The 22327-nt window shown below is 45.0% G+C and overlaps 1 protein-coding gene across 1 annotated transcript in view; it reads right to left on the bottom strand.

Annotated features, from left to right (window-relative positions):
- Window positions 1-22327, bottom strand: part of LOC138667030 (oocyte zinc finger protein XlCOF22-like) — a 66870-nt gene that overhangs the window by 41602 nt on the left and 2941 nt on the right. The window lies entirely within an intron of this gene.

Genomic DNA, 22327 nt, shown 5'->3' on the forward strand with positions numbered 1-22327 from the left:
CGCTTCCGGTAACCATCAATGAGTTTCTTACAATGCTCTGCCTGAATTTTTGACCATTCTTCTTTGGTAAACTGTTCCAGGTCCCTGATATTTGAAGGGTGCCTTCTCCAAACTGCCATTTTTAGATCTCTCCACAGGTGTTCTATGGGATTCAGGTCTGGACTCATTGCTGGCCACCTTAGAAGTCTCCAGTGCTTTCTCTCAAACCATTTTCTAGTGCTTTTTGAAGTGTGTTTTGGGTCATTATCCTGCTGGAAGACCCATGACCTCTGAGGGAGACCCAGCTTGCTCACACTGGGCCCTACATTATGCTGCAAAATTTGTTGGTAGTCTTCAGACTTCATAATGCCATGCACACGGTCAAGCAGTCCAGTGCCAGAGGCAGCAAAGCAACCCCAAAACATCAGGGAACCTCCGCCATGTTTGACTGTAGGGACCGTGTTCTTTTCTTTGAATGCTTTTTTCTCCTGTAAGCTCTATGTTGATGCCTTTGCCCCAAAAGCTCTACTTTTGTCTCATCTGACCAGAGAACATTCTTCCAAAACGTTTTAGGCTTTTTCAGGTAAGTTTTGGAAAAATCCAGCCTGGCTTTTTTATATCTCGGGGTAAGAAGTGGGGTCTTCCTGGGTCTCCTACCATACAGTCCCTTTTCATTCAGATGCCGACGGATAGTACAGGTTGACACTGTTGTACCCTCGGACTGCAGGGCAGCTTGAACTTGTTTGGATGTTAGTTGAGGTTCTTTATCCAACATCCGCACAATCTTGCGTTCAAATCTCTTGTCAATTTTTCTTTTTCGTCCACATCTAGGGAGGTTAGCCACAGTGCCATGGGCTTTAAACTTCTTGATGACACTGCGCACGGTAGACACAGGAACAATCAGGTCTTTGGAGATGGACTTGTAGCCTTGAGATTGCTCATGCTTCCTCACAATTTGGTTTCTCAAGTCCTCAGACAGTTCTTTGGTCTTCTTTCTTTTCTCCATGCTCAATGTGGTACACACAAGGACACAGGACAGAGGTTGAGTCAACTTTAACCCCTCTGTGACCTTATACGTACTATCCCGTCGAGGTGCCCTGGGCTTATCTGACCCTGGACGGGATAGTACGTCATAGCCGATCGGCCGCGCTCACGGGGGGAGCGCGGCCGATCGCGGCCGGGTGTCAGCTGCTTATCGCAGCTGACATCCGGCACTATGTGCCAGGAGCGGTCACGGACCGCCCCCGGCACATTAACCCCTGGCACACCGCGATCAAAGATGATCGCGATGTGCCGGCGGTGCAGGGAAGCACCGCGCAGGGAGGGGGCTCCCTGCGGGCTTCCCTGAGCCCCCCGCAGCAACGCGATGTGATCGCGTTGCTGCGAGGGTCTCCTCACCTCCCTCCCTGCTCGAGCCCCGGATCCAAGATGGCCGCGGATCCGGGTCCTGCAGGGAGGGAGGTGGCTTCACAGAGCCTGCTCAGAGCAGGCACTGTGAAGGCTGCAGCGCTGCATGTCAGATCAGTGATCTGACAGAGTGCTGTGCAAACTGTCAGATCACTGATCTGTGATGTCCCCCCCTGGGACAAAGTAAAAAAGTAAAAAAAAAATTTTCCAAATGTGTAAAAAAAATAAAAAAAAATATTCCAAAATAATGAAAAAAAAAAAAAATATATTATTCCCATAAATACATTTCTTCATCTAAATAAAAAAAAAAAAACCAATAAAAGTACACATATTTAGTATCGCCGCGTCCGTAACGACCCGACCTATAAAACTGTCCCACTAGTTAACCCCTTCAGTAAACACCGTAAGAAAAAAAAAAAAAAAACGAGGCAAAAAACAACGCTTTATTATCATACCGCCGAACAAAAAGTGGAATAACACGCGATCAAAAGGACAGATATAAATAACCATGGTACCGCTGAAAGCGTCATATTGTCCCGCAAAAAAAGAGCCGCCATACAGCATCATCAGCAAAAAAATAAAAAAGTTATAGTCCTGAGAATAAAGCGATGCAAAAATAATTATTTTTTCTGTAAAATAGTTTTTATCGTATAAAAGCACCAAACCATAAAAAAATGATATAAATGAGGTATCGCTGTAATCGTACTGACCCGAAGAATAAAACTGATTTATCAATTTTACCAAACGCGGAACGGTATAAACGCCTCCCCCAATAGAAATTCATGAATAGCTGGCTTTTGGTCATTCTTCCTCACAAAAATCGGAATAAAAAGCGATAAAAAAATGTCACGTGCCCAAAAATGTTTTCAATAAAAACGTCAACTCGTCCCGCAAAAAACAAGACCTCACATGACTCTGTGGACCAAAATATGGAAAAATTATAGCTCTCAAAATGTGGTATTGCAAAAAATATTTTTTGCAATAAAAAGGGTCTTTCAGTGTGTGACGGCTGCCAATCATAAAAATCCGCTAAAAAACTCGCTATAAAAGTAAATCAAACCCCCCTTCATCACCCCCTTAGTTAGGGAAAAATAAAAAAAAATGTATTTATTTCCATTTTCCCATTAGGGCTAGGGTTAGGGCTAGGATTAGGGTTAGGGCTAGGGTTAGGGCTAGGGTTAGGGCTAGGGCTAGGGTTAGGGCTAGGGTTAGGGCTATGGTTAGGGTTAGGGCTAGGGTTAGGGCTAGGGTTAGGGCTAGGGCTAGGGTTAGGGCTAGGGTTAGGGCTAGGGTTAGGGCTAAAGTTAGGGTTAGGGTTTAGATTACATTTACAGTTGGGAATAGGGTTGGGATTAGGGTTAGGGGTGTGTCAGGGTTAGAGGTGTGGTTAGGGTTACCGTTGGAATTAGGGTTAGGGGTGTGTTTAGATTAGGGTTTCAGTTATAATTGGGGGGTTTCCACTGTTTCGGCACATCAGGGGCTCTCCAAACACGACATGGCGTCCGATCTCAATTCCAGCCAATTCTGCGTTGAAAAAGTAAAACAGTGCTCCTTCCCTTCCGAGCTCTCCTGTGTGCCCAAACAGGGGTTTACCCCAACATATGGGGTATCAGCGTACTCAGGACAAATTGGACAACAACTTTTGTGGACCAATTTCTCCTGTTACCCTTGGGAAAATACAAAACTGGGGGCTAAAAAATAATTTTTGTGGGAAAACAAAAAGATTTTTTATTTTCACGGCTCTGCGTTATAAACTGTAGTGAAACACTTGGGGGTTCAAAGTTCTCACAACACATCTAGATAAGTTCATTGAGGGGTCTAGTTTCCAATATGGGGTCACTTGTGGGGGGTTTCTACTGTTTAGGTACATTAGGGGCTCTGCAAACGCAATGTGACGCCTGCAGACCAATCCATCTAAGTCTGCATTCCAAATGATGCTCCTTCCCTTCCGAGCCCTCCCATGCGCCCAAACGGTGGTTCCCCCCCACATATCGGGTATCAGCGTACTCAGGACAAATTGGACAACAACATTTAGGGTCCAATTTCTCCTGCTAACCTTGGAAAAATACAAAACTGGGGGCTAAAATATAATTTTTGTGGAAAAAAAAATATTTTTTATTTGCATGGCTCTGCGTTATAAACTGTAGTGAAATACTTGGGGGTTCAAAGCTCTCACAACACATCAAGATGAGTTCCTTAGGGGGTCTACTTTCCAAAATGGTGTCACTTGTGGGGGGTTTCTACTGTTTAGGTACATTAGGGGCTCTGCAAACGCAATGTGACGCCTGCAGACCATTCCATCTAAGTCTGCATTCCAAATGGCGCTCCTTCCCTTCCGAACCCTCCCATGCGCCCAAACGGTGGTTCCCCCCCACATATGGGGTATCAGCGTACTCAGGACAAATTGGACAACAACTTTTGGGGTCCAATTTCTCCTGTTACCCTAGGGAAAATACAAAACTGGGGGCTAAAAAATAATTTTTGTGGGAAAAAAATTTTGTTTTATTTTTATGGCTCTGCATTATAAACTTCTGTGAAGCCCTTGGTGGGTCAAAGTGCTCACCACACATCCAGATAAGTTCCTTAGGGGGTCTACTTTCCAAAATGGTGTCACTTGTGGGGGGTTTCAATGTTTAGGCACATCAGTTGCTCTCCAAACGCAACATGGCATCCCATCTCAATTCCTGTCAATTTTGCATTGAAAAGTCAAACGGCGCTCCTTCCCTTCCGAGCTCTCCCATGCGCCCAAACAGTGGTTTATTGCCACATATGGGGTATCAGCGTACTCGGGACAAATTGGACAACAACTTTTGAGGTCCAATTTCTTCTCTTACCCTTGGAAAAATAAAAAATTGGGGGCAAAAATATAATTTTTGTGAAAAAATATGATTTTTTATTTTTACGGTTCTGCATTATAAACTTCTGTGAAGCACTTGGTGGGTCAAAGTGCTCACCACACCTCTAGATAAGTTCCTTAGGGGGTCTACTTTCCAAAATGGTGTCACTTGTGGGGGGTTTCAATGTTTAGGCACATCAGTGGCTCTCCAAACGCAACATGGCGTCCCATCTCAATTCCTGTCAATTTTGCATTGAAAAGTCAAACGGCGCTCCTTCCCTTCCGAGCTCTCCCATGCGCCCAAACAGTGGTTTACTGCCACATATGGGGTATCAGCGTACTCAGGACAAATTGGACAACAACTTTTTGGGTCCAATTTCTCCTGTTACCCTTGGTAAAATAAAACAAATTGGAGCTGAAGTAAATTTTTTGTGTAAAAAAGTTAAATGTTCATTTTTATTTAAACATTCCAAAAATTCCTATTAAACACCTGAAGGGTTAATAAACTTCTTGAATGTGGTTTTGAGCACCTTGAGGGGTGCAGTTTTTAGAATGGTGTCACACTTGGGCATTTTCTATCATATAGACCCCTCAAAATGACTTCAAATGAGACGTGGTCCCTAAAAAAAAATGGTGTTGTAAAAATGAGAAATTGCTGGTCAACTTTTAACCCTTATAACTCCCTAACAAAAAAAAAAATTGGTTCCAAAATTATGCTGATGTAAAGGAGACATGTGGGAAATGTTACTTATTAAGTATTTTGTGTGACATATCTCTGTGATTTAATTGCATAAAAATTCAATGTTTGAAAATTGCGAAATTTTCAAAATTTTCGCCAAATTTCCGTTTTTTTCACAAATAAACGCAGGTACTATCAAAGAAATTTTACCACTATCATGAAGTACAATATGTCACGAGAAAACAATGTCAGAATCACCAGGATCCGTTGAAGCGTTTCGGAGTTATAACCTCATAAAGGGACAGTGGTCAGAATTGTAAAAATTGGCCTGGTCATTAACGTGCAAACCACCCTTGGGGGTAAAGGGGTTAATCCATGTCAACTGGCTGCAAGTGTGATTCAGTTATTGCCAACACCTGTTACGTGCCACAGGTAAGTTACAGGTGCTGTTAATTACACAAATTAGAGAAGCATCACATGATTTTTCGAACAGTGCCAATACTTTTGTCCACCCCCTTTTTTATGTTTGCTGTGGAATTATATCCACTTTGGCTTTAGGACAATTCTTTTTGTGTTTTTTCATTTAAGAAAAATTAAATGAAGATAATAATACCAAATAATTTGCGTTTGCAATCATTTTCAAGAAGAAAATGAGTACTATCTGACAGAATTGCAGGGGTGTCAATACTTTTGGCCATGACTGTATATAACTGGTAGTCTGTAGGGAAAGTTAGTTAGTTCCAGCCAGAAGTCAGTTCCTGACACAGTCAGTTCCAGACAGCCGTCTGAGGAGGACAGAGGGTCCACGGAGCTGTGCATGCCCTAAGAAAGAGCTGCAGCTCCCAGAAAGAGACTGTGACGTCCGCTGTACCTGTCGCCGTGCCTCTCGCTTCTGTCTCCGCTCGTTGGTATACTCACCGGCTGCGTCGCACTCTTCTTGCAGCCTCACGTCCTCCCTTCTCCTGAGTACCCACTTCTTGTTCGTTCACGTCGGGTGTGTGTGCCCACCTCAGGCTCCTGCTCCCTCTGCGCATGCGCACTTCCTCCTTTTGTTTTACAGGCATTCCGTGCCTCCACTCCAGGATCTTGACCCGGAAGTACCCTTGCACGTCTGGTATTTAAGGTTACTCTTTCCTCTATCCCTTGCCTATCTGTCATTTGTGCTCTATTGACCCAGGCCCTCCTTTGTCTCTGCTCGGTCTGTCCTGTGTCTCTTTCAGCCCAGCCAGCCTAGCTTCCTCTCCGTTCCTAGCTTTCCTTGCCTCGCCATCCTGCTCAGTCCGTCCCGTTACCACTCCATCCCTTCTTTATCTAGTGTCGCCTTCCTACCCAGTGATCGCTTTCCTCCCTGCTTCTCCCGTTTTCCTCGTGTCTCTACCATACCAATCCGTCCTGCTACCTCTCTTCTGTCTTACCCATCGCTCCTTTCTTTGGGATCTCCTACTGCTTGTCCCCAGGTGCCATCTTCCATGGCGATAGTCTCCCTCGGGTCTGCCCCTAACGCTCCCTGTATAGGGGGTGGTCGATCTGCGGGTTTACTCTAGGAATTCTAAGTATCTCACAGTACAGACAGGCCATGGACCCAGCTGGTACCCCGACTCCAACTCAGGAGTTATTGTTCCTACAGGAGAACCAGTCCAGGATTATGTCCTTTTTGAAGTCCATGGAGTCCCGTCTCTAGGCGCTACAGGCTTCTGATCCCGGTAGTGCTTCGTAGTTGGCAACTCTCCAACAGGAGCTAGCTCAACAGCGAGACACTCAAGCCCATATACTTAATTTTATGGCTTCAGTGGACGATCGCCTTCGTGCTCTTCAGGCTTCTGCTCCCGTTTCCTCTCCGGCCCCAGTCCCTCATCCACTTCCTCGTCTGGCTAAACCTTCTCGCTATAGTGGGGATCCCAAATTGTGTAGAGGGTTTTTAAATCAATGCCAGCTCCACTTTGAGTTACTTCCCTTGAAGTATCCCACTGACCATGCTAAGGTAGCTTTTGTAATCTCACACCTGGAGGGTGAGGCTTTGGCGTGGGTTAATCCTCTCTGGGAGCGGGATGATCCTCTTGTTTCTCAACTTTCCATCTTTCTTGATACTTTCCGCAAGGTATTTGACGGGTCGTTTGGCCTCTACCACTAAGTCTCTTTAACCTCCATCAAGGTATGCTTTCAGTGGGTCAATACGCCATCCGGTTTTGTGCTCTTTCATCCAAATTAGGATGGAATAATGAGGCTTTGGTGGGAGCTTTCTGGCATGGGCTTTCTCCTCGTATCAAGGACGAGTTAGTGGGTCATGATACTCCGACCTCCCTGAAGGATCTTATTTCTTTGGTGACCCACATCGATTTACATTTTCAAGAACGTTCTCGGGAATCCGCTAGAGAGAGAAGGTCTCCTCGTCTTCTTCCGGCTACTCCTAGTTCTTCCCGTCTTCGTTCAGATTTGACTTCTGCTAGTACTGCTCCGGAACCTATGCAGGTGGATCGCCTAAAGCCTGTAGAACAGCGTCGGAAGGAAAGGCTAACCCAAGGTCTTTGTTTCTATTGCGGCAGTGCGTCAAATCTTTTGCATTCTTGGCCAGTCAGGCCGGGAAACGCCTCCACCTAGGGCAGGTAAGAGAGGTTTCCCTGAGTATCTCTGAACCCTCCCAACCCCTTACTCTTTCTGTTCTTTTGCATTTGGGTTATAAGCGTTTTTCTGATTTTGCCTATATAGATTCTGGGGCCACTGGGAATTTCATCTATCTCGAGGCTGTTAGGAGATCGCGGATTCCGGTCAGATCCCTAGAGACTCTTCGACAGATTGCGTCGGTCGATGGTCAACCTCTGCGGGAGTCCGTTACTTTTGTAACCGAAGAATTGGAGCTCCAAATTGGAATTCTGCACCGGGAAAAGATCGCCTTCTATGTGCTGCCTTCCTTGTCCCATACTATTTTGCTTGGTCTTCCTTGGTTGAGGATCCATGAGCCTACTCTTGACTGGTGGTCTGGTGAAATCCTGCGTTGGGGTCTCTTCTCTCAGAAGAACTGTCTTCTTCCGGCTCAGCCAAGAAAATCTTCTGGTCCTATTTCTGAGTCCTCTAATTTACCTTTCTCGTATCAGGCTTTTTTGGATGTCTTCAATAAGAGGGAAGCAGAGACCTTGCCTTCGCATCGACCATACGACTGCCCAATCGATCTTGTTCCAGGCTCTACTCCGCCTCGAGGTCGAATCAACCCGTTGTCTCCTACCGAGACACAAGCCATGACTGAATATGTTCAGGAGAATCTAGCTAAAGGCTTTATCCGCAAATCCTCCTTCCCAGCAGGCGCAGGTTTTTTCTTCGTTAAGAAGAAGGATGGAACCCTCCGTCCTTGTATAGACTACCAAGGTCTCAACAATCTCACGATCAAGAACAAGTATACACTTCCACTCATTCCTGAGTTGTTTGATCGTCTTAGGGGAGCACGTATTTTTATGAAACTTGGATCTTTGTGGAGCCTACAACCTCATCCGTATTCGCTCTGGTGAACCGCCTTCAACACCAGAGATGGCCACTATGAATATTTAGTCATGCCTTTCGGTCTGTGTAATGCTCCAGCGGTGTTTCAAGAGTTTGTTAATTATGATTTCCGGGATTTACTCTACTCCAATGTGGTGGTATATTTGGACGACATTCTTGTGCTTTCTTCGGATCTAGCTTCCCACCGAAGACACGTCCGCCAAGTCCTGTAACTACTAAGACAAAACCATCTTTACGCCAAACTCGAAAAGTGCGTTTTTGAACAAACTTCGCTACCGTTTCTTGGCTATATCATTTCTGATTCTGGTTTGCGGATGGACCCGGATAAAGTGTCTGCTGTGCTTAACTGGCCGCGTCCGCAGGGAAAAAAGGCAATTCAATGCTTCCTCGGATTCGCAAATCATTATCAGCAGTTTATCCCACATTTTTTCCTCTCTGCTCACCTCAATTTCAGCCTTGACTCGTAAAGGATCCAACCCTCACGTTTGGTTTTCGGAGGTTGAAGATGCTTTTCGCTCTCTAAAACATGACTTTGCCTCAGCTCCTGTACTCCGTCGTCCTGAGGTCAATAAGCCCTTCATTTTAGAAGTAGATGCCTCTGCCATTGGCGCCGGCGCAGTACTTTCTTAGAGATCTTCTTCTGGACAACTGGCTACCTGTGGTTTCTTTTCCAGGATCTTCTCCATCTCAGAGAAAAATTACGCCATTGGCGACAAGGAACTATTAGCCATCAAGTGGGCGTTGGAGGAGTGGCAGTATCTGTTAGAAGGAGCTGTTCATCCTTTCAAGATCTATACTGACCACAAGAATCTGGAATATATCCGCTCAACGCAAAGACTTAAACCCCAACAAGCCAGATGGTCGTTATTCTTTGCCCGCTTTGACTTTGAATTACATTTCTGTCCCGGCGACAAAAACCTCAAGGCTGATGCTTTATCCAGATCTTTTCTCGCATCCAATGTGGAGGAGGAGCCTTCACACATCGTGGATCCAAGTAAAATCATTCTTGTGGCTCTGGTTAGCATGTCTTCCTTGCCCCCTGGTAAAACCTTTGTCCAGGAGAACGAGAGGACTCAAGTTCTTTATTGGGGTCATGCCTCTAAACTAGCAGGCCATGTGGGATACAAGAAGACACTCGCTCTCATCTTGCGCTACTATTGGTGGCCATCTCTTCATCCGGATGTCCGAGGTTTTGTCGCTGCATGTTCTTCTAGTGCAAGGAACAAGGTTCCTAGACGTCTGCCCTCCGGTCTCCTGCATCCGCTTCCAGTTCCCTCAGCCCCCTGGCAACATATTGCAATGGATTTCATTACCAATTTACCTCGGTCTTCTGGTCATACAGTCATATTTGTAGTCGTAGATCAATTCTCCAAGATGGCTCATTTCGTCCCTTTACCAGGCTTACCTTCTGCTCCAGAATTGGCAAGAATCTTCATTGCTCATATCTTCCGGATAAAAAGGTTTCTTGCTACACTGTCTCTGATAGAGGAGTCCAGTTCAACTTTTGATTCTGGCGGGCTCTTTGCAAACTAATGAATGTTACTCTAGATTTCTCTACAGCTTACCATCCACAACGGATGGTAACGGACAAGCAGAGCGCACGACAACGGACAAGCAGAGCGCACGAACCAAATTCTAATGACTTATCTTCATCATTTTTCCAACGGTCATCAAAATGACTGGTCAGATTTGCTTCCATGGGCCGAGTTCGCATACAATAACCATCTCAATGTTTCTTCTTCCAAGTCTCCCTTCTTTATCGTCTACGGGCAAGATTCTGGTATTCCTCTGCCGTTACTTCCTGTCTCGGGTGTGCCGGTGGCTGATCTTCTGTCCGAGGAGTTCTCCAGGGTCTGGCGGGAGACCAAAATCGCATTAGAACAGGCACAGGTCAGGATTAAGAGATATGCCAATAGGAGACGTCTGGATCCTCCGTTATTTCAGCCAGGTGATAAGGTGTGGTTGTCTTCCAAGTTTATTCGTCTTAAAATCCCCTCGTATAAACTGGGTCCACGCTATGTAGGTCCTTTCAAGGTTTTGTCTCATATCAATGATGTTGCCTACAAATTGAAATTGCCCGCCTCACTTCACATTCCCAACTTTTTTCACGTCTCCCTTCTAAAACCTGTCGTTTTCAATCAGTTCCATGTTTCTCCCGCTCAAACTCCTTTACCTGTTTCCGATTCGGATGTCTTTGAGATTAAAGATATTCTTTCCATGAAAAAATCTAGAGGTAAAACTCTTTTTGGTTGATTGGAAGGGTTTTGGTCCCGAGGAGAGGTCTTGGGAGTCCCGTGAGAATATACAGGCTCCTCAGATCTTAGCTAGGTTTCTTTCTGGTCTTCAAAAGAAGGGGAGTAAGGGGAGGGGTACTGTCACGTCCGCTGTACCTGCCGCCTCTGTCTCTGCTCGCCGGTATACTCACCGGCTCCGTTGCACTCTCCCTGCAGCCTCGTGTCTTCCCTCTTCCTGAGTACCCGTTTGGTTCACGTCGGGTGCGCGTGCGCACCTCACGCTCCTGCTCCTTCTGCGCACGCGCACTTCCTCCTTTTGTTTTACAGGCATCTGTGCCTCCACTCCTGGATCCTGACCCGGAAGTCCCCTTGCACGTCTGGTATTTAAGGTTACTCCTTCCTCTATCCCTTGCCTGTCTGTCAATTATGCGTTTTTGACCCAGGCCCTCCTTTGTCTCTGCTCGGTCTGTTCTGTGTCTCTTTCAGCCCAGCCAGCCTAGCTTCCCCTCCGTTCCTAGCTTTCCTTGCCTCGCCGTCCTGCTCAGTCCGTCCCGTTACCACTCCATCCCTTCTCTATCTAGTGTCGCCTTCCTACCCCGTTATTGTTTTCCTCCCTACTTCTCCTGTTTTCCTTGTGTCTCTACCATACCAATCCGTCCTGCGTCCTGTTGCCTCTAGTCTGTCTTACCCATCGCTCCTTTCTTTGGGATCTCCTACTGCTTGTCCCCAGGTGCCAGCTTCCATGGCGATAGTCTCCCTCGGGTCTGCCCCTAACGCTTTCTGTATAAGGGGTGGTCTATCTGACTAGCTCAGCCGTGGGAGGTTCGTTGCCGTGGATCTGCGGGTTCACTCTAGGAGTTCTAAGTATCTCAGAGACATTTTGAAGGCAGAATTGTATTGCAGTGAGCGTGAAGGAAAGCAAAGCACAGGAGAGGATACCAGAAGGAGATCAGCCCCTAACAGGCTGCCTCCTTCTGAGGCGCAGATAACCGGTAGCCAAAACACCGAGGTAGTAAGGACCTCTATGCCTTACTTCAGAGACTGGCAGGACAGCTAACTACACGTTACCTGTCCGCACCCACACCCAGGAGGCACGGTGGCACCCCTCAGAGGCTGGGGCATGCTTGAGCCCCTATAAACCACCTCAAGCCACCAGCCATATGGGTTTTGTCCTATCCGACTGCGGAAGACAGAGAGAGACACCACATCTGTGAGGCCCTTATTTGAAGCTTATGCAATAAGGGACTACACCACTACAGTGCAAGGGAAGGCTATTGATTTCCACCTGGACAAAGGGACTCTGGACTTTCCGACCCGGCAGAACCCTACCTGCCCTGTGATCTGGTGGCTGCTGTAAATGAGGTAAAGAAACTGCAAACCTGTGCCCTCATTCTTCACTGCACCTCTCACCATTCTACCATCTACACACTGGGAAGCCCTGGGGATATACTTCACCTGTGGGAAGGTATACCATCTAGCTGCCATAACATCACCTCAGTGAACCCCTTAAAGCAGCGTCAGTCACCCTGACCGAATACCGCAGGTAGCGTCGCAAACAAACTTTATCCCTTTAAAGACCTTCCCCTTTTATATGGACATCCCAGGGCCACGGACCGGGTCGCAGCCACCGTGACATCCCCCTGTGAACCGCAGGACCCGGTACCGAGTACCCCCTTGCCATGAAGGGGCACTCCATAAACCCTCCACAAGTGACCCTATTTTGGAATCTAGCCCACTGTAGGAATGTATCTAGATGTGTGTTGATCACTTTGAACCCCCAGGTGCATCACAGAAGTTTATAACAGAGCCGTGAAATAACAAAATCTAATTTTTCCTGCAAAAGCTTACTTTTAGCCCCATGTTTTTATATTCATAAGGGTAACAGGAGAAAATGAACCCCATAATTTGTTGTTCATTTCTCCTGAGTATGCCGATACCCCATATGTGGAGGAAAACCACTGTTTGGGCACATGGCAGTGCTTGGAAGGGAAGTAGGGACTTTTTGGAAGCAAACTTTGATGGAATGCTATGCTGGCGTCATGTCACGTTTGGAGAGCCCCTGATGTGTCCAAACAGTGGAACCCCCCCCCACAAGTGACCCCATTTTGGAAACTACACCCCTCAAGGATTTTATCCAGGGGGAATAGTGAGCATTTTGACCCCACATAATTTGATAACATTAGGTAGTTATATTAAAAAAAAATTATTTTCTTCACGAAAATGTTGTTCTAGCCCCAAATTTGTAATTTTCGCAATGGATAATACTTGAAAACGTACCACATAATTTGTTATGCAATTTCTACAAAAAGCGATAATACCCCATATGTTTTCAAAAACTTCTGTTTGGCCACATGGCAGGGCTTGGAAAGGAAAGAACAATATTTGTTTGGATGAAATTGTTCTTTTTTCATGTTACGGATTCTACAAATGCAACATGGCATTAACAAACTCCCCACAAGTGACCCCATTTTGGAAACTAGACCTGCAAAGGAATTCATCTAGGAGTGTGTTTAGCATTTTAACCTACAGTTGAGTCATGAAATTTTATAACATTTAAATGCAAAAAAAAAAAAAATTCCACTTTTTTTTTTTAGCACCAAATTAATCATTTATACTTGGGATAGTGGTAATAAAAACTTGCAGGAAAAAGAAAAGCGCAGATAGTGTCTTATCTCACGATTTACAAGTGTTGTATTAAAGAGCTGCTCACCTGATCATGGTGTAATGAAAGCATGTACATGTCAGCTGCCGCAGATCCTCGGGTCGACAAGCGACCATAACAGGAATAAAGGAAGATTTGTGGATTATGCCTGCGCTGCTAACTAATTCGAAGCCAGACGTAGTGAAGGAATTAATGGTGGTTTAATCAACGCGTTTCAGAATCTATATGACTCCTTCTTCAGCAAATACCACATCAACATGCCACAACGCAAGAACCCCCTATAGTTCCAGTGACAAAAGACAGACCCGAGGGGGGTTGATTTTGTGTGGGATAAATTAGGGTGTATACTTTTTTGTTTTATCACAAACGCTGAGTTTTGAGTGGCAAAGCGACTTTTCGTGATTTGTGTGCACTTTTTTTGGGTGTTTTTTTAAAAACTTTTTTACATATTTTTATTTTATTTTTTTGTTTACTTTTTCACTTAGTTTCACTGTGGGAAATGTATAATTTTTCCTTTGATGTCTGGTCTCATACATTGCAATACTTGTGTACTGCAGTCCATGAAACTGTCAATGAGTCACTGACTCAGGGTCTGTTTCCACTTGCGTGAGACTCTGACGAGTCTCACACAGCAATACCCCGTGCTGCTGCCGGCATTCAGATCGGAGTGTGCGGCCGCATTGGAAAACATGCAACCGCACGCTCCGCTTCTCTGTGCTAGGTGCAGGGCCGGGTATTGCTGTGCGAGACTCGTCCAAGTGGAAACAGGCCCTCAACCTGTGAGTCCTAGCTTATAGCTCTGCTACCTCACTGGTCTCTGCTGTACTGTTTATCAATTCCACGTAAGGCTCTATGACACACTCTGCCGTATCACTAAATCTACTCAGATGGGCAGAAGCTGACTGCAATACCAATGGGCATGTTGTACCTGGTATTCAACTACTGCACTCTGCTGCTTACAAAGCCTTGCCAATAGGTATAATATAGAGTTCCAATATGTGGTCACGTCATCACATACCTGCCTGTGAGCTGGCACTTGCAAGTGGTGCTGAAGCAGTGGCAGACCGGCGACAGCTGTAGCTAACTTGCAGAAATGGGCAAACACATGGCGTAGCTTCACAAGTAGCTCAGGCAAATATTGATAGGTTTTCTGAATCCGCTGAACCACTAAGTTGAGCGCATGGGCCAGACATTTTACGTGTGCAAGGTTGCCAAGTTTCAGAGCCACCACCAGGAAATGGCTATTGTCACACAAAACCATGCCTAGTAGTAGGTGAGAGCCAGAGATCTGTCTGGTCTATTATAGCTTTCCACAACTGTGCATCAGTGTGTTGTTTCGTCACCTAAACAAATTAGTTTCAGCAGAGCCTGTTGTCGCTTCAACGAGGCAATGCTTCCAGCTTGCGACTGATATGGAATACGCTCAAAGATGACAATTCAGAGATGGAGGATGAGGAGGGGGTGCAGAAACTGGTGTAGGAGGTAGAGGAAACTGATATGAGGTCATGGAAAGCTTCAGTGCCTAAACGGAAACATTTCCAGTGCAAGCAGTCTGGCAATGTCCCAGTTTAGTCTTTAGGCTTGTGGGTGGGTATTTTTTTTGCTTTCGAAGGCCTGGGGTAGGGACAGCTAAACGCTGTGGTGGGATAAGGAATTGGACGGGGTTGCTGATGGTGCTTGTGAATGTGCAACAACAGTTTCTGGACAGAGGATTGGCAAGCACGTAGCACAGGGGAAGAGGCAGTGGTGCTACAAGCAGACACTGATTGTGGACCCAGGTGTTCGGTCCACAAAGTTGGGTGCTGTGATGACATGTGAGCTGAGCATGCTGGTGGTGGTCAGGCTGGTATTAGTGTGGCCCCCGCTCATCTTGGTACGGCACAGGTTGCAAATGACTGTTCTTTTATTGTCCGCAATTTTTTTTTAAAAAGTACCATACTGGGGAAATGATTGCTCAAGCAAGGTTAATCACTAGGAATCCAGAATAGATGTGCACATGCTGTGGAAAATTCCATCCTGATTTGCAGAGTTTTATTTTTCGCAGCATGTCAATTATTTTTGCGGATGTGCAGCGTTTTCCCCCCATTGACTTCCATTGCACTCAAATCCGCAACAAATCTGCATGTGCAAAAAGGTTTGCGGATTTGGCTGAAAAAAACGCAGCAGATTTTTAAAATGCAAATAAATCAGAAGAAGGAAGAGTGTGTGTGCGGAGAATCAAAAATAGAGCCAATCTTGATTGAAACACAATGGAGGTAGGACTTGAAAAAGGATTTTTTTTTTTTTTTTTTACAGTAGTACATCTTTAATGAGCAGACAAAGCCAAATCTAAATCCGCATCAAAGCCTCATGAAATCCACACAAAAAAAGCACAGAATTTCCACTGCATTTTCTGCCAAGAGATGCAGAATTTGTGCAGAAATTTCCCCAGGTAAATCCGTAATGTGTGACATAGCCTAAAGATTCGCTTCCCAGAGTGTCCGAGTGTGATTTCACTTGTCTCCTGGGACTTGCCATGGTGGGAAGGAGGAGGATCAGGTTGAGGATTATGTGGTCCAGACTCTTGGCTAGTGAGGCTGGACCGTGTGGAACACAGGGTGGTGCTTGGAAACATACTCGAAGCAGATAATGGTTCGAGTATGTTTCGACCACTCTTTCACACTGTTCTGGTTTCAAGAGTGTTGTCCTGTGCCCCCTGCAAAGTGGAGCAGGAAGCTAGGTCTAGTGGATGACCGGGTTTGCTGTGATCTCACCTGCAAACTGTATGGTATTATTTTTTTAAATAAAATATGTGGTCCTAAAAATGAATTTGGCATAAGCTGCCAGCTGGCCCCCCCAAAATTTGTGCATGAGGGCCGCCTGATGGCTCGCCAAATTTTATAATGGAGTGTTGTCTAATGGCACTCAAAAATGTATGACTGAGGCCTCAAAAAATTAGGACAAGAAAAATAATAAACCAAGGACTGTATACCTTTTTTTAGGGTGGGAAGGGGTGGATGGGATTACGCAAAGAAAAAAGAAAGTTTTAATTGCCTTTATTTTCTGCTGCTGTCATCCTGTGTGGTTGGGAAGTCTGGGCCAATCCAAGCCTTGTTAGTCAGTCTGTCAGCATTTTCAGTTATTATGCCCCCGGCTGCACCAAAAACCCACAGAATCAACTTAAGCAAGGAGGGAGCAGTGACTGCGGCCTGCGAGCCTCAGATTTGCCTCAACTCCATGTAAAATAAAAATAAAGACGCATTTATGCAATGTAAGTATGGCCCAAATGCACCTTCTGTGTGAATAAATGGACAAAGGACTTTCCAGAATAAGTTAGAGAAGTTTCCCCCACATGGTTCACAAATTTTCACTGGCAAAGGTCTCCAAGGAAAAAATGTTTTTAAACCACTGCTTCAATCTATTTGAAGGCTCGGGTCTGTTTGATGCCCTGTGCAGGCACAGGAGGAACTGTCACCCACCTTAGCTGGAGCAAAATTGGAGTCGGAGACCTTAAGGTCCTTTTTGTACCAGTAGCACCCTGAGTAGCGAATCTGGAACTCCTTTCCTTGTTGTTGGCCACAGAAGTCCCACTTCTTCTAAATGTAAATGTTTTCTGAGGCCCTACTCTACGTGAGTTTCAGGGCGTCTTGAAGTGCCTCCTTCTAATTTTTGGAAGCCCTTTCACATAGTGCATACACTTTACCAGTCTAGGAGGCTATTAGCTTCCAAATGGGGAAACAATATTTTCTGAGGCCATCCTCTATTATGTATTCCAGGGTGTATTGCAATTCTTCCTTTTGATAGGCCTGGCACTTCATGCATAGGCTTCACCCGTGCAAGAGTCAGAAATCTCTTGCACACGATTCCTTATTTTTCATGAATGAAATGGAAAACTATTGTATTTTTGAAAGAAGGAGCATGTCAATTCTTTCAGCATTTTTACTGCATTTTTTCACCATTGAAAGCAATGAGAAAGTGCAAAAACGCAGCAAAAATGCTGTGTGTGAACATAACCTAAGGGGTAGTGGAGGCGTTTTTTCTCTCTTTTTCATTTTGCTGTATATACAAGTCACTACACAGGAAACAAAGCTTTCTTACTTTTTTTCCTTTAAAATCCATTTTATCTTCAGTTTGATATGTTTTATTGTCAGTCCATAAAAGTGGAGTAATACTCTAACAATATTGTTCCCAGCAGCGACCTGGGAGTCAGAAATGTGTCCAGCCGACTTTCTTTTGCTGTTCCCATTCCATTTGAGCACTTTTTAAATTCCTTTCAGTGATTTTACTGCCCCCAGATCCCCTAGTGGGGTCTACCGGAAAAATGCTCGAGTTTCCCATTGACGTCCAGTATACTTGTTTCTCGAGTCAAGCACCTAAGTATTTCAGTGTTTGGTCATCACTAATTATAACCTAAATGGCTCTGGTTGTGTATCACAGATCTTGACTTATTGGATATTCCTGTTTTTGAGTTTAGCCTTTTTACTGACGTTTCTCCTTCCTGAAGATTTTATATCAACAAGTATCTCATGGTTCTGAGCTGGCTACCTGACAACCCTTCCACCAACTTGCACTAACAGCAACTAGCTCCGTGGGCCCAGTCTAGGGGGACAGGTGTAAGACCTGATCCCTGTACAGCAGTTAAGAGGGCTACTTTGAACAGGGTTGTAGCTAGTTAAGTTCTGCCAAGTGACCATGAACAGTACCTCTATGGCAGGGACTTTGTGGTGTCATGCTGCCTTGTTACTACCTTTTTCTGTTTGCGATTTCTCAAGGAACCATATCACTATGGATTTTATAACAGAAGTACCCAGCTTATTTTACTGTACAGTTATTTGACTGACTGTGGACTGATTTTTTTCAAAGTGGTTTACATTTTCCGTCAGATCTTCCTGCAGCCACCAGCCTGTCCTCAGTTACTTAAGCACATCTTCATCTGCATCAACCATTGCAAATCGTTTGTAGCAAGGTCCTGGAGTGTGTTCTGTGTATTATTGCAGGTTCAGCTATATTTACTTTCCTCTCACCTTCGATGCAAAAAAGTTGAATGAGGAAATCAGTTTCAGTCTGGAGACAATGGCTGAATCTACGCAAACGATCAATCAAAATGATCCCATGGGCTACAAGCTGCATCTTTGCAGGGTCTCTAATATTTCATGAGTCTCACCTTAAATCAATAGGCCTAAACCATTTCCATAGGAGTCTCCCTGCTATCTCAGTTTTGTAATCCTTATCCTGAATTCAGGTTTGAGTAAAATAAATGTAAAGAGATCCAGAGTAAAATTATTTTATATCTCATGGATTGGAAAAACTATGGTCTTGCGTATGATACCGGTTTTTACGTACCGGTAATAGGATTTTACAGAGTCCACGACAGCACCCACAACGAGAGAGGGGATCCGCCCACCTTCCGGACAGGAACCTACAGGTTAAAAAGGGGCGGTCCCCCTCGCCCTCCAGTTTGTGTTCCAGAGTACAAGGGATACCGCCAATCCATCAGTACATGACAATATTATCTTAAACAATACTAAATACCACCACCTCTATAGAGTGATCTCTAAGGCACACCTTCCAACAGAGTGCAGGAATAAGTAACTAATACGGGGGGGAATGTATGGGTGCTGTCGTGGACTCTGTAAAATCCTATTACCGGTACGTAAAAACCGGTTTTCCTATCGCCACGACAGCACCCACAACGAGAGACTTTCAAAGACTATTTAACTGGGAGGGACCACAGCACTAAGTACTGAACGGCCAAACTGTAAGCTGGAATTAGCAGATAGATCAAGGCGATAGTGCTTATAAAAGGTGGAAGGTGATGACCAAGTTGCCGCCTTACATATCATTTCAATGGGGACATTTGCCTTCTCCGCCCAGGATGATGCCATGGCCCGAGTGGAGTGCGCCCTGATGCCTTCTGGTGGTGTTACTCCCCTGGCAGAATAGGCAAGACATATCGCTTCTCTAATCCATTTAGCGATAGAGTTCTTCGTGACACCAGAAGCCTTTTTCTGACTCTGGAAAGAAACAAACAGAGCCCTACTCTGTCTCCAGCTTTGTGTCCTATCCAGGTATTCTAATATCGCCCTCTTTACATCTAGGGTATGATATTTTTTCTCCTCTTCTGAACCTGGATTTTCATAGAAATATGGTAAATAAATCTCCTGACTTCTATGAAATTTAGTTGCTACTTTCGGCAAGTATGCGGGATCAGGTTTTAAGACAATCTTATCCTGGAGAATTATTAGATAGGGAGGATCTACTGACAACGCATGTATATCACTGACCCTCCTGGCAGATGTAAATGCTAAGAGTAGAGCTGTTTTTAAGGTTAAATTTTTCATTGAAATAGAGTCTAATGGCTCGAACGGAGGTTCAGTCAACGCCTCAAGCACCAAATTTAAATCCCAAGGGGGTATTCTTACAATATGGATTGGGTTAGAACGCTGACATGCCTTAATAAATCTAGCAACCCATCTATTACCAGCTATATCACTGTTATACAGAGCCCCCAAGGCTGAAACATGAACTCTTAGAGTGTTGACTGCTAAGCCCAATTCCCAGCCTTTCTGAAGGAATTCTAAAATAGCTGAAATCGGAGCCTTATCTCCTAATGGTTGCTGATAAAACATAAGGAATTTTTTCCAAATTTTTGTGTAGATCTTTGTAGTGACCTCCTTCCTACTTTTCAATAAGGTAGCTATTAAAGCATAAGAGAACCCCCTCTCCTTCAGAAGCTCCCTCTCATGTTCCAAGCCGTTAAGTGAAGAGTCTCCAAATTTGGATGATGAAATGGACCTTGAGAGAGGAGTTCCGGAACCACTGGCAACACCCAGGGATCGGTCACAGACATTGTCCTGAGGAGAGAGAACCAAGGCCTCCTGGGCCAGAAGGGGGCGATAAGATCACTCTGGCTCTATCCTCCCGGATCTTCCTGAGAACTATCGGAATCAGACACATTGGGGGAAAGGCATATGCCAGCTGGAAGTCCCAACGGACACGAAGGGAATCCACTATAAATGGTTGGTCTGCTATGTGTAAAGATGCGAACCTTCTGACCTTCCTGTTCTTCCTCGTAGCAAACAGATCTATTGTCGGCAACCCCCACAGATTGACTATCTGATCGAATATCTGTTGGTTTAGGGACCACTCTCCCTGACGAAGGGAATGGCGACTGAGGTAGTCCGCCTCTATATTGAGTTCCCCTTTTATATGAACTGCCGACAGGGATTGTAAGTGTTTCTCGGCCAGAGACAATATCTGTGCTGTAGTGGTCATCAGGGATCGAGACCTTGTCCCCCCCTGATGATTGATGTAGGCTACCACAGTCATATTGTCTGTTTGTATCTGTACATGCATATTCCTCAGGGATGGTAGTAAGGAAAGAAGAGCCTGATTGACTGCAGTAAGCTCTCTTAGATTTGAGGAATTCTGGGACTCTTGAATCGACCATCGCCCTTGGGTTAGAATGTCTCCCATATGGGCTCCCCAACCGAACGGGCTGGCATCTGTTGTAACTATATTGTTCGGAGTGATGGTCCAGAGAACTCCTTTTGACAAATGTGCTGGATTGAGCCACCATCTCAGATCGTGAAGAGTGGCGGGTGATAATTTGAACCTTCTGCTCAGAGCACCGTGAAGATCTTTTTCTGCTTGAAGAACTTCGTATTGAAGCATTCGGGTATGAGCCTGAGCCCATCTTACCGCCGATATACACGCAGTCAAAGATCCTAGTAGAGACATTGCGTCTCTTAGACTTAAGTTTGTAACTGTCCTTACTGCCGTGATCCTTTGAACGATCTTCCGCTTCTTCTCTTCTGGTAGGAAGGATGACTGATCTTCTGAGTCTAGAAGAACTCCTAGGAACATTTGACGTCTTGTGGGTTCCAGTTTTGACTTTTCCCAGTTGATTATCCATTCGAGTTCCTTTAGGGGTGATATTATGGCATTTACCCTAGACGTACACTGGTCAATTGAATTTCCTACTATCAAAAAATCGTCTAGATAGGGCACCACAAGAGTTTCTCTCTCCCTGATATGGGCCATTACTTCCGAAACAACCTTAGTAAAAACTCTAGGTGCCATGGACAGGCCAAAGGGCATTGCCAAAAATTGAAAATGTTTAATCTGATGGTTTACCCATACTGCCATCCTGAGGAATTGCTGGTGATTTCTGTGAACTGGAAGATGGTAGTACGCATCTTTTAGATCCAAGACCGACATGTAGCACCTAGGAAACAAAAGCTTAGTTGTTGACTTAATGGATTCCATCTTAAAAGCGTGGTACTGAAGATATTTATTCAATTTACGTAAATTTATGATAGTCCTAAAGGACCCATCAGGTTTAGAGATTAAGAATAGCGGAGAATAAAAACCCGACTTCTCCTGATGTTTTGGTACTTCTTCAATAACTCGCTTTGTAAGCAATTGTTGAATCTCTAATTCTAAGGCCTGTTGTTGGGCCGGAGTGTCCAGTGATGTTATCACAAAATGATCTGGGGGAGTTCTCAAAAATTCTGATTTTAATCCGGACTCAACCACCCCCATTATCCAGGCACTAGAAGTAATCTTTTTCCATTTATCTGAGAACTTTAGTCTTCCCCCTACTGGTAGATCTGTTTTATCTGTAATTACGCCTACGTCTTGAGAAAGATGAAGGGTTCTTATAGTATCCACCTTTCTTCTTTTGATCTGATGTTTCCCAGTCGCGATTATATCCCTGCTGGTCTGCCTGGAATCTTCTGAAGGGCATGCGTCTTCAGAAGGCGTTCCTAAAAGTGGGACTGAACGTTTTAGGAAATCCCGTCTTCCTATCTTCTGCCTTTGCAAGGATGTCATCCAGCACCGGGCCGAATAGGTACTCACCCCTACATGGAATGGAGCAAAGTTTAACTTTAGCCTGAGCATCCCCCTTCCATGTCTTTAGCCATAGTGCCCGTCTGGCTGCATTCGAAAGACCTGCCGATCTTGCGGCCAATTTCAGAGAATCAATCGAGGCATCTGCTAGATAAGCTGCTCCTTCTCTGACCTGAGACAGGGAATTCAACAATTTATCCCTGGGT

This window comes from Ranitomeya imitator, chromosome 2 (assembly GCF_032444005.1).
Source record: "Ranitomeya imitator isolate aRanImi1 chromosome 2, aRanImi1.pri, whole genome shotgun sequence".
Lineage (NCBI taxonomy): Eukaryota > Metazoa > Chordata > Amphibia > Anura > Dendrobatidae > Ranitomeya > Ranitomeya imitator.